Here is a 12,821-nt window from a genome sequence, read left to right on the forward strand (position 1 = left end):
ATAAAAACAGTTGAATAGTTCAGTAATAACCTCATGGTGACAGCAAGTATGCAAACAGCTTTGTACATAAAGGTATTATCAGTGTCACTATTTCATAGTCACATATTTACCAACATTTATATTTCTTACCAACAAAAATGCCAACTCCCTACAAAACATACCCACTATGTAAAATAGAACTGATTATATTTGAAGTTAAGTCAGGACAACTCAGAATTGGATAAAACATTGCCAAAGAAAAATTAAGGTGCTGGATGATCTTAATAGCATCTGTAGCTATTAACTTGCAAAAATATAAATGTGTTTACTTAAAATACCTCCACACAGGTGCTTGTATTTCAGATTAAGTAAAACTCTTTCTAGTTTAGGTCATGAACTAAGCCAAAGTTCACTTTCTCATCCACAGGCAGTGCTGCTCTCAGTAGATGACCTCAGCCTACCTTGCAGTGATGAGTGAGCTCGCACACACACAGAGAATCAGGAACCACCACCACCAAAATTCTAGTTTAAAACAGTCACACGCTGACACAAAAACCTTTAAAAAGCCTCCAGGATTATTCAGTGAATGCCATGTATACTCCTCACTCTGCTCTGAAAATAGCCCTTGTGATGTTCCTTGTACTTTGAGCAAGATCCCCATTATACATTACAAAACAGCCTCCTTGAAAGGTCCAGCAGAAACCACAGCTTGTTTGAGATTTCCCAGAAATTGCAACAACTTCCAAAGTGTAGGGAAACCTTCTAACATTCACTTCTGAAATTATAACCTAACAAATTACCAAATACAGAGGACTGATCTAGCCTTCCAAGAGCAGTAATCTTTGTTTTTCACCAATTTCTCAAACTCTACCAGAACCTCATGAAGTTGCATATTTCCTTGAATACTGTATTTGTGTTTCACTGCAAACATGAAGTAAGCACAAACTGCAATTGTAAAACAGCAAAGCACATTTTCTCTTTCACTGACATTTAAAAGGACAACATGAGAGCCCAAAAGCCAAATGCAACAATGACTTGTACAGCCCACTTGCAAGTGTTTAGAGGAGACTGGAAAGAGGGGAAGTGTTGTTATTTTTTCCCTAGATAGCTAAAAATTCCTGGACCAGCTGTCTCAAAGAGTGCTGGTTCCAGAAGAGACTAAGTCCAGAAATGCTGAAAGAAATTTTATGAATGCGAGAAAGTAACCAGATATTAGAAAGAAGTACTTGTAAATTCTACAAATCCTTATTTAATCAATAAACACTTGGCAATAGCAAAATATTTGTCTGTGAGAATCCCAGAATTTATGTCAGAAACCATATCTCCCATGATGGGAGGAAGTAATTGTCTTCTTCTACCAACTCAGTAGTTCATGTACAAACTGAAAAGATGCCACACAGTTCTAGCAGATTAATAGCAGCAAGTCCAAACTTCATAAGAGGGAAAAAATAAGAAGTAAAGAAAGAGAGAAAGAAGAAGGGAATGAGGAAAGGGAGAGGTACCTGCAAAACTCTAAGGGCAAACCCCAGCCCTCAGATGCAAGCCAGGAAAGGTTCTAGCCTTTGTGGAACCAAAGAGATAGGACCACAAGCTAAATAAGGAATGGTCACTTCCTGAAACACGTATGAAATGGATACAGATCACAACAGATTCATAAATAAAAATCTGTTTGCATCAGACACCGGTGCCAGAAACATACCTGTAACGTTACTGTACTCTTGGCAGAAGGTGGTAATTATTTAACACCATGCAGCTGCACAGTAAAACAAAAAAAACAGGGCTTTATTCTGCTTCTGTATTTCAGAGGGTTACCCATAGTAATTACTGAAAGCTGGTGCCCCAAATAGAAACCAAATTGTTTCTGCAGATCCAAAGAAGGCTGAAGGCAGTTCATTTCTCTGATATCCCTGATTCTTTTCCCCCTTCCATTGCAGAAGCTATGCTTAGACCACTTGAACTATTAAGAATCCAGAATTAACTGATTTGAATTTACAGTACTGGAATTAATAAAATTAGAGCTCCTACACCAAAGATGCTGTAAAGACAAATATGTGAAACTAACAGAAGCACAACTAGAGAAACTTACGGTGCAAGAGTAATATAGCAAAAATCACCTCTTTCTTCTAAACTTATTTGTATGGTCAGTGTAGCCATTGGGAAAACACCTCCCCAAAATTCCTTAGCTAAGAAAAACAGTTGGCCACTAAGGGTTTTACAGTCCATTACTGAAATTATATCACACTGAAACATTATTTCTCCAGGATCAAGAAAAAGATTCCAAATACGTCAAACAGCTGCACTAAACTCAGTTTGAGCAAGAAAGATTACATCTGCATTTTTTACTTTACCTGCTATTTTTATGCTTTATGGAAGAGCCGCATTCCCTCCTCACTCTAATGAATTGTGTATGTGACAGGGAGGCAAACAACTGTAAGTCACAGCAACATGGACTGTTACATCCTTGCCATAAGAAATGAGGAGATGCTTACAGCTTCTTCTGCAGCACAACCATTCCCCTTCCTCCAGGAAACCATTAAACAGCCAGAGGTGTGAACCCACTACAGCTTTCTGCTTCATTAAGCAATATATCCTTTTTACATTGGAGTCATGAAGCTATAAATCATGTGAGACAGAATGAGAGCTAATTAAAGAGTCAGCTAAGCATAAAATTCTGCATTGCTGCATATCAGACAACTCCAAAATTGGCCATACTATGTATAATATATTGTAAAATATTAAAAGATGTTTCCATTCCAGCAGATTGGTATTTTCTCTAAGAGCTGAGCACTGCTACCTGATAAACATCAATATTTCATTTCCTAGCAGGGAAGCCCCATGAAACCCTGAGTCACCTTTTTTTTTTCACTTTTAATAACAGATCATACTGCCTCGTATTGCAGTGCAGTCTTGTATACAGTATTTAAACTTACTTAACTCCTTTTCTAATTAGTATCAACTTCTGATATGCTTCTGAAGACAGAAATTCACAACCCCAGAAATCTCTACATACACTAGATACAAATGTATCTAAATTAGCCCTTAAACTTCAGTACAAGCACTTCAGGCTATTTACAGAATTCCTTTACCAATAAGGCAATACTCATTTGAGAAAAAAAAATAAAAATCCATTTCCTGATACCAGATTTCTTAGTCAATGCCATCATGTCAGAAAAGCTCTTCTTTGGAGGGACAGAGGTAAATCTGATGCAGAGAAGTTAACTGAAATATGTATCCCACAACCCAAGAGGGTTTTTACATAAGTATAATATTACTCTGACACCTAGAGCATCCATTGGTGGGTGAGAAACTTGTTACACTGAGGTCATATGAAAACAGAGCACAAGGATGATCCTGTAATTCCAAGAGCTTTTTCTCTAAAAGATTTTTAATTGAACAGACATATGCAGATATATGTTCAATTCCTATTCTTTCTTCACCTTCTTTTCAGAGATCTAATAATTGTAGCTACTAAAGCAATTCATCAAATGCAAGAGAATGTATCTCAGAGTAATCATTGCCAATATACATTTCTTTAAAATTATATATATACATATTCATCAGTCTCAATGTTTAACAAGCAATAGCCAAGTGCTTATATAGTAGTCTTACACTCCATTTTCCCAACTGTGGTTTCCCACTAAATACCTTAAAAAAAGGAAGAACAAATGTTTTTATTTGCACTCTAAATTTTACCCAAATTTGACAAGTGAGCTTTATTTTTAAAGGGCATTCTTCTTTTCTTCTATTAAATAAAAAAGAAAAAAAAGGGTGCATGAATTTACTAAACTAAACTTTTATTTCAGGCTTCACTGAATGGAAAATAATTTTTATTAAAAATGGGGTGCCATCCATAAGGTGATTCATATTTTACTGGGATATTCCAAGAAACTCTGTGAGCTGGTGGCCACTCTTGAAATCTGCTGCATTAGGTTGCAATCAGGAGGGAAGGCATGGGTCAAATACACAGTTAGGACACATACTATGTTCAACAAGCCAACAGAGAGGTCAAGAAATTAGAAGAGCCAAGAAATATAGCTGCTGAAGGAAAGACCAAAGCTAAGGCATTCCAGCTGCCCGAGGGGACAACAAAGAGCAGGTAGAGAGGATGCTCAGAAGTGACAGGGACCACAGGGCTGCTTGCAGTCAGCCCACACTCTTGCAACCTGAAAGATCCAAAGCAATCTCAAGTAAGTTTTTAATATTCACTACTAATTCTGAAAAGCATTTGGCAGCACTTTGATCGGTGAATTAAGTTCCGCCTGTGGCTTTACGAAAAAACATGAAATACAAGTTTCATGTATACATGAAAACATGAAATACAAATTTCCCGTATACAAATAGTAACAAGTATTTTGGAGAGATTCTGACAATTCTTAAAAAGCAGCAGTGCTGGGTTTTACAAACTAGCCCATTTGGAAATTCAAGCTGAAATGATCCTTTTAAACAACATAAAGTACTTCTATGGCCCAGAGCCGCTACTTCAACCTTGTAAGACCTTTAAAAATAAATCAGCTTTTTTCAACAAGTAATTGACATGAAAGGAATTTGAGGTTTCTCACAAGATGGAAGAAGCCATACAACAGTAACAACAATAAACGACAGGAACAGATTCAAGAACATATATGTATAATAAAAAGATACATAATCAGAAACATTCAAAGCTTTGATTCAGTGTCACACAAAAATGTGATCTCCAGCTCTGTAAAAGCATAAGCCACTCCATCATGCTGATATTACGAAGTCATTTATATGGTAGAAGCACACAAAAGCAAACCTGCCAAGCCCCCATGCTCAGCATGAAACATGATGTTGGCTCCTAACTGCCCGTGACAATTCCCACAGTTATCAGAACCACATGGCAAAGCAGCCCTGTGATAGCTGTGTGTGGCAGGAAGCAGCCGTGGAGCTGCATGAAGAGATTGCAAACCCACACACCCCTGTCAGCCACAGGCTCCCTGCAGCCCTTGTGTCTCCCTCATGTGCCAGGGCTTTAACGCCAGCACGCTTCCTTCATTTTTAACAATCAGGTTAGTATAAATCTTCCCCTCTGAACAAGAAGGAAGTTCTCCTTTCCTTGCTCAAGATCCAGATGTTCAACTTAAAATAAAGAAAGAAAAGTCAAATCCTTTCTTGAAAAACTGTGATACAGAAACTTGATCAATATTCTAATTTACAGTTAAGAAAAAAAAGGTGAAAAGCTTCTGAGAACTGAATAACACATAAGAGAGGTGCAGGGTTCCTACAACAGCATGGTTCTTCCAGATCTTTTACACTGCAACAACACGGCACCACCAAGTTATATGCAGAAATATTGGCTAATGCAAATTCACTGGAAGTGGTAAAAACAAGAATTACACCACACATGTTTTGTCCACCTCTCACTGCCCCAACCTATTTGAGTTACATAATAGATTGCAATTATAATGGGGACAATTGAGACTCAACAAATCTACCAGGCCATAGCTGACAACATAACCACATTATGAAGTTGACAACATAATCAGATGTTGACATTACTTCTGTAAAAATTTGTTATTACTGATCATCAACTTAAATGTCTCAGATGCTGAAGTTTGTAAAGCGCCATTGTCTGGTTTCTTAAGCTGTTTTTGTAACATTCATGAGATTGTGAGACTAACCTACATGCCAAGGAAGGACAGCAGAGGTCGCTTGGAATGTTTTCTCCAACCTGTTTGAAAGAGGAAGAAAATGTCAGTGTAGGGGGCTCCTGCCTAGCCTTCCAGGAATATCACTGGCACCAGAGCATCTGTCACCTGCCTGCAGTAGAGAAGGGGTCCCCGAGTACAGTGGACTTAGTGGCTTACTTACAGTGGCATATTCAAACCTCGACCAGTAAAAGTCATAGAAACAGAGAATCATTAAGGTTGGAAAAGACCTTCAGGGTCATCGAGTCCAACCTTTGACCAAACATCACCGTGTCCATTAAACCATAGCACTAAACACCATGGCCAGTTGTTTCTTGAACACTTCCAAGGATGGTCACTCCACCACCCCCCTGGACAGCTCATTCCAGTGCTTAACTACTCTTTCAGTGGAGCAATTCTCCCTGATGTCCAGGCACACCTTGAGGTCATTTCCTCCCATCCTGTGTCTCCTGTCACCTGGGAGAAGAGGCCAACTCCACCTGGCTACAGCCTCCCAGCAGGGAGTTGTGAAGAGTGACAAGGCCACCCCTGAGCGTCCTCTTCTTCAGGCTTAATGACCCCACCTCTCTCAGCCACTCCCTGCAGGATTTATTCTCTAAAGCTTCAGCACTTTCAGATACTTTTAAAAGAAGAAGGACTTCCGTCTTTATTTTATATACTTACAGACTCTATATTAATCGTCAGCATTTAATGCTCTTACATAGAATAAGACTATAGCACTAAGTATCCCTATCCATATGTACTTAATGCTTTCACATTACTTATGGGACTAGGAGTGTCATTAGTCCATTTGAGGTGTCAAACCTGACAATGATGTTCTGCTGTTTCTAAAAGTCACCTGTCTAAAAGAAAGTGAAATTCTCCAGAGTGGAATCTGACAATACCTGAGCAAGTACCAGTGAAACACAAAGCACGTCAAGCCTAATGCTACTCCACATAGCACAAAATTTCTTTATTTCAGAAGCTCCAGCAGCCAGGCTCTAGTTTTAACAATTTGAAAAGCACTCACTGATGAAAAAATTCAAGATTTACCATGCTTCCTTAGGGCAGAATAGCTTCTTTTTAAAAGAAATCCAACTGATGGGCTCTTTAAGTTACAAGATCATATTTTCCCTCCCCTCACAGACTGAAGATTAGTCAAGACAATCAAAGTAATCATAACAGCTACCTCATTAAAAAAAAAAAAAATTAAAAAAAATAAAAAAAAAAGACAATGTAATTTGCTGCAGAAGTTGTAAAAAAAGCAGGAGACTGCAAGAGAAAAAGATTCTCTCACTGTTGAGGCACTTACATGCTGCAGCACAGAATCTATCCGCAGCCTGGGCTCCACCACAGAGCTGCTAGAAATGCTTGGGAAGTTGCTTAAATCACTCACCTCTAGCACACGGCTTTGCTAGGAGCCTGAGTGGAGAATTCAGGCTGGAGTTCACAGAGCTGCTGTATTAGAGCTCAGGCTCTAATGGAGCATTGCTGGATTCTCCTCCTGCCACTCAAGACAGCAGTTCTGCTGTGAGCACACCCTACATCATTCTGAGGGCTGGCACACCACACCCCAGGACTCAGCCCAGGCATTAACATTGCTGAAGAGCCCTCTCTGTGCTGAAGTTTCCCCTTATGTCAGGAGAATGCTCTTTTATTTCTATCATGGAAGTGTTGCAAAGATTTTTAAAATTTCTTTTACAACTGTTGAAGCACATATTACCCACGCTGTGCACAAAGTGTGGTGAGAAGAAAACAAAAGTTACTCTTGATTACACCCACTAACAGACCCAGCTAAGGTTGTATTGCATTTCCCAGTTTGCACATGCTTAACCTTGCAAGTTTTAAACTCTCAAAATGCTGTTTGAGGTTTAAAATATTGGTATTCTTATTCTCTGATTAACAAGGGACAAAGACAAGTATCAAACATGGTACTGGCTATGCAGAGACCCACCATCTATAAAATAAGCATCTGTCTGGCATAGACTGCACCTGCATTGCAGACAACAGACTGTAGAAACAGACAAAGGCTGAATCTTTCCCGTGATTTTTGATGCAGATTCATGAAGGGTTTTCTTAATTGTAACACATTAAATAATCTCATTTTAACAAAAAGATGAAGAGCACCTAGGCACACACAGGCATTTGCAATTTCAAGTCAAAGATTCAGCATCCACTTATTAGCAGGTGACCAAAGGAAGAAAGATGATGCAATTTCTTTTTTTTGGTCACATGCAGTCATGCAAAGAAAGAGAATAGGTATTCCTCTGCTAGCTTTTATTAGTATTTTCATTATAAAATCCCATTAGGAGGTTCCTGCATCATCTTGGAAAGTCTTGCTGCAAAGAGCAGAATAAGAATTTTAGGGTGTTTACTTATTATCTTATCCAAATTCATCTTCTCTGGAATATACCTTGATAATGAGTCTTAATGCTTAATTTTTTTTTTCTTGGCTTAGGAAAACACGCTTCCTTTTAATCAAAATTATTTCAGATACAATTGGACACAGTAAAGTGTTAACTACATGACATAAAAATCACATTAAACTTTTTTTCTCATTTCCATTTTGAAGCAGACCATACTAATGTTACCTGCTACATCACTGATTCTTAACCTAATTAATCTTTGAAATTGTATCAAATTATATTAGGACTAAGGACACCTGATAGTCTACTATATCTAAATGGGATGTACTGAGAAGTGTCAAATTAAAATACAACAGCATATGTTGTTAAACAAACTGCTCCCATATGTTTAGCTTTCTGGTACCTACACAAGTACATATCAAAAGAACAAGCATCCTAACCAGTTGTGTTATAAACTCATTAGATCTTACAAGTTCAGTAACACTGAGAAGTGTTAAAGATTCATTGGAGTGCATCCTCTGCTAGGAAGCAGCACTACACCAGTCTCCAGTAAATAACTCAGTTAGGAACTACTCAGTGTGAGACCACTGGCTGTAGAATGGCAGCAGTTTGACTGCCATGATGTTACAATGGCCTCAGAAACCATAAATATACAATGGCACAGAAAAATAAACAAAACAAAGAAAACTTTCTTTTTGAAATCATCATATAATTCAAGCTTCACCTCAAGTTCATTTTACTTTGTTCTCTTGACATGAATGCTGCCATTTCAGTTGCTGTTCTTCAGTGCCTGTAGTAGGTACACAGACTTCCTTTACACACAAGACCTACCTGAGCCTTAGGGATCACTTTCCCTGCCACACAGGTGCAAGTAATGGATACTATAGCAGAGCAAGGCTTTGAGCCTTGCTTGCAGGAGGAGCCTGTGAGACATCTCTCAGTGTGAATCAGTGTGCTCTAGGGACAAGACTAACCCACCTCACATGCAAAATGACTGACTGAGCTGCAGGTGTGCCCCATACTTTCAGCACTGACACGTCTGCACCAAACAGTTTGCCAGCAGAAAGCAGAGAGCAATGAGAAGATGCCCGGTCTATTTCAGAATCACAGCATCTCACCAGTACACAGCACATCATCCCATCACACAGAAAGTTACCAGGTGTAGAAAACTGTGAACCAAGGTGCATAACTATGCAGGGCCTGCGTTCTGCCACAAACAAAGTGCATTTCACCTATTTGTAAACTGAAACCTATTTAATGCAATTTCTGTGTTCAATGCAATCTCACAACATTTTAAAACCCATGAAACATTATGTTTTTGTTGCATGGCTAGGTAATTGAAAAACATGTAGGCATATAAAGTGAGGTAAAAAGGACTTCAACTGTCTAAAGCTGCTGCTTGTACTCATGAGTAGCTACTGCTCCCTCTTAAATTCCTTATTATAAATGTTTAATAACCAAAAAAAGTCGTTGGCAATGAACAAAGATTTATTGAATCATTTCTGAGGAGTGAAGCATTAACAGCGTTTTCCTACCAGGTTAACTTGCTCATATTCAAACAATCATCAATAATGTAAACAGCACAGTTGTAACATGCCCCATTGTGTATTGGCATCACCTGTCACTACAAGAGCTGTCTGGTAGTTCAGCAGCAACAAATTGTTAAGGTACCAATATTGATAAGCAACAGACTGGGGCTGCACTGATATAGTTAGATTGGTTTACAAGGCTTCTATTTCTGCAAGCCTTGGAAGCTCAGGTTGTCTAATGAATTTTTAACGTGTCAATTAATATGTTTATAGAAAGCCATGTCAGCTTTAGCTAATATATAAGAAGAATCACAGTTGCACGCAAAATGTACAGTTAAAGTAGTGTTAAAGCTCTAAGCTTCATGTTTGAGAAACTGAAAAGAATTATTGCATGTGATCTTGAGGACAGCAATCACTTAGAAAGGAAAAAAAATGTGTAAGGTAATGGGCATGATTAATCACTCTGGGAAATACTAGCATAATTTCATGGAACGTGATATATTGCAGGGCATCAGAAAAAAAAGGCTTTATTTGTGGCAAACAGAGTTAGACCCTCACTTCCTAGCACCAAAAGATACCTTATACCAGAACGAATTACCAAGTATTTTGTTATTTTTACCAACACACTACCAATAACATAAATTAAGCAATGCTTTCTTAATAATACTCAGTGCCCTCACTGAATCTGAATGTAACTGTGTTAGAACACTAGCTACTCTTTGGCAGCACTTTCTCCAACAATATACAATGATGTCAAACACTGCACAGTGCAGAGACAATTTCTGCCATAATTACTCTGCTTGTTTTGTAAATTACATAAAGTCAGAAAACATGCTAATTTTGTGAAAAAAACCATTTTTTTAAAATCCTTAGGACACAACTTTTCAAAAAGTTTTAGATGTTTTCTTTTTAAAACATTGGCCTCTGTTAAATAATGAAAATTATAAACTTCCTATTGTAAGATCATGCACGCTCTGTGAAATTGCAGTAAAAAGACAAATTTTATATTTGAAAAGAACCTGTACCTTTTTCACGTGTAGGCAAAATAACAATAGGAAATAGCCCTTCAATCAACATTTGATCTGCATCTGCAGTTAGGCAAGCAGAGTATGTGGTGAAAATCAAGCAACCTATGCAGCCAGAGGGATGTTACAGTCACATAAGAGAGTGAAGTTCCTGTAATTCTTTCAACTCTGTACATTCATCAGCCTGAGAATAAAATATTCAAGTGCATTATATGGATCTGGGGAAATTCCTCTTTTGTTAACTGGGGTATTATGGCATTTAACATCTGCCTCTTCCTTCACTGCATCAGAGGTAATTGAGGATCACATAAGATACAATACTCACAATTGTGTCTTGATGGGTGACATATATTAAGCACTACATTTGCAATGCAAAAGTTACAGAACCAAAATATTTATCTGCTGCAAGTTGTAATTCAAGGAATTCCAAAGGGCTTAAGGCATATTACAAAGAGCAGAATTTCAGAAAGCAAGCTATTCAGACTGCAAAGTCATCTTTTCTTCCCATTAACTACAGATGACCTGAGCTTTGCAGGGTATTTCAGTACACTAGAGAGCACCTTGCACTCCAGTACTGTACTCTGTTACATCCCAACACAGCCTGATGAACACTTTGAGATTTGAGACTGCCACAACTGTACCATATGCTCATTTTGAAAATAACAGGAATGCCCCATCTCATAAATTCTCAGGCTCGGAGAGCAAACATTCTCAAACCACAATCCCTTGTGATAACCTGAAGAGAAAAAACCGCAAGAGCTGTAAAACATCTGTTATGTTTTATGCAGTAATCCTCATTGCTGTTCAAAATCTTAGGACTTCCAGAGCTAATTAACTAACAAGCCTACACTCCCCCAAAAGATTATCTTCCACAAGGCCTTTTGCTGCTTTTATACATACTTATCCCTGAGCAACTCGAGGAGGAAGACAGCCTCATGCAGAGGGAGCACAGGAGGGAAGGACAACTCCTGTTAGTACATGAAGAGGCAAGTCAGCACAGTGTCTTGACACCTGCTGGTTTTTGTTAATATTTTTATGTTTAACCAAGCATTTGTATATGTGCTATATAATTCACTGGGGGAAAAAAATGTAAGACCTTGGTAACTGAGTGAAAATGTCCTGTAAACAGGATAGTTGCCTTTCTAAACAAAACAAATTGAAAGCCAAACAACTGGAAAAAAAAAAAAAAAAAAAAAAAAACAAAAAAAACCCAAAACAAATAAGTTATTAATGTGACCAGTGTCATTACTACTGGTTTATCTTCCACCTTCAGATTTCACACAAGCATATCAATTCCCATCCACTGGAAAAGGTCTGAGGTACAAAAAAACCCATTTGGCAAGACCAAACACCAGAAAAAAGTTGGCAACTATAGAGGAATACCCTAGAAAAAGAGCACAGGAACAACACTGTCCCTCCCTTTAAGCAGTCTGCTAACCCGGTGAACTGAAAAGAGTAGCAAGATTCCTTCTTTGGAAAAGGAGAAGCAGCATAACCCAACCACAGCAGTCTAGTGTCAGCTCTGGACTACACAAAGAGACACCTTTTCCTTGTTTTCAGAACTGCACTAACCGGGCAGAGGGTGGCTGCAGCCACTGGAGAGCACAATGCTGCCACGAGACGCAGAAGCTTCGAAGAAGCTGCTAAATCCAGGAGCCTGGGCATCCCACCAGGATCCTGCCACTGCCTCTCGTTCTGGACCTGCAGCAGCAGTGCTTCCTCCACACCTGCTGCAATCACACAGGTGCATCCCCGGTGACTTCAGGGTTTTACACTGGGTTTCATGTTACATTTCGTTCCGATAAGAAAACACACATGTTCTTGACAGCAAGAGGACTTCTTTTGTATCTCATTTTTGTACTTTGTCCAAGGCAGCAATAAAACAGCAGCAGAGAGTATGGAAATAAAATTATCATCTTTCTCCTCCCATAACTAATAGTTAGCTGAAGTTAAATTGGGATTTGAAGATTTATTGAAACTTCTGAGGGCTCATAGTGCCACACTTTTCTAACTTTTCCATTTATAGATTTCCCACTCAAGTTTAACAATACATATCTAATGCCAAGCTCCCAACCTTTGAAACCCATGAAAAGAGTTCCCAAGTTTGATCAAGAGTCAAAAACAAGAGAAAACAAACCCAAGCCGTCACACGTGCATGAATATTCTGACAATTCCTCTGAAACAAGGGCGTTTCTCGCCTGTAGCTGCAGAAAATACAATCTTGTACCTACCGCTTCTCTGCGTATTTTGAAACGGTGTCAACAGGACATAAACTTT

The 12,821-nt window shown here is 38.6% G+C and overlaps 1 protein-coding gene across 1 annotated transcript in view; it reads right to left on the reverse strand.

Annotated features, from left to right (window-relative positions):
• Positions 1-12,821, reverse strand: part of ZNF385B (zinc finger protein 385B) — a 155,593-nt gene that overhangs the window by 142,019 nt on the left and 753 nt on the right. The gene's annotated exons all lie outside the window — the stretch shown is intronic.

Source organism: Pyrgilauda ruficollis, unplaced genomic scaffold (genome assembly GCF_017590135.1).
Source record: "Pyrgilauda ruficollis isolate IOZ18807 unplaced genomic scaffold, ASM1759013v1 scaffold3, whole genome shotgun sequence".
NCBI lineage: Eukaryota > Metazoa > Chordata > Aves > Passeriformes > Passeridae > Pyrgilauda > Pyrgilauda ruficollis.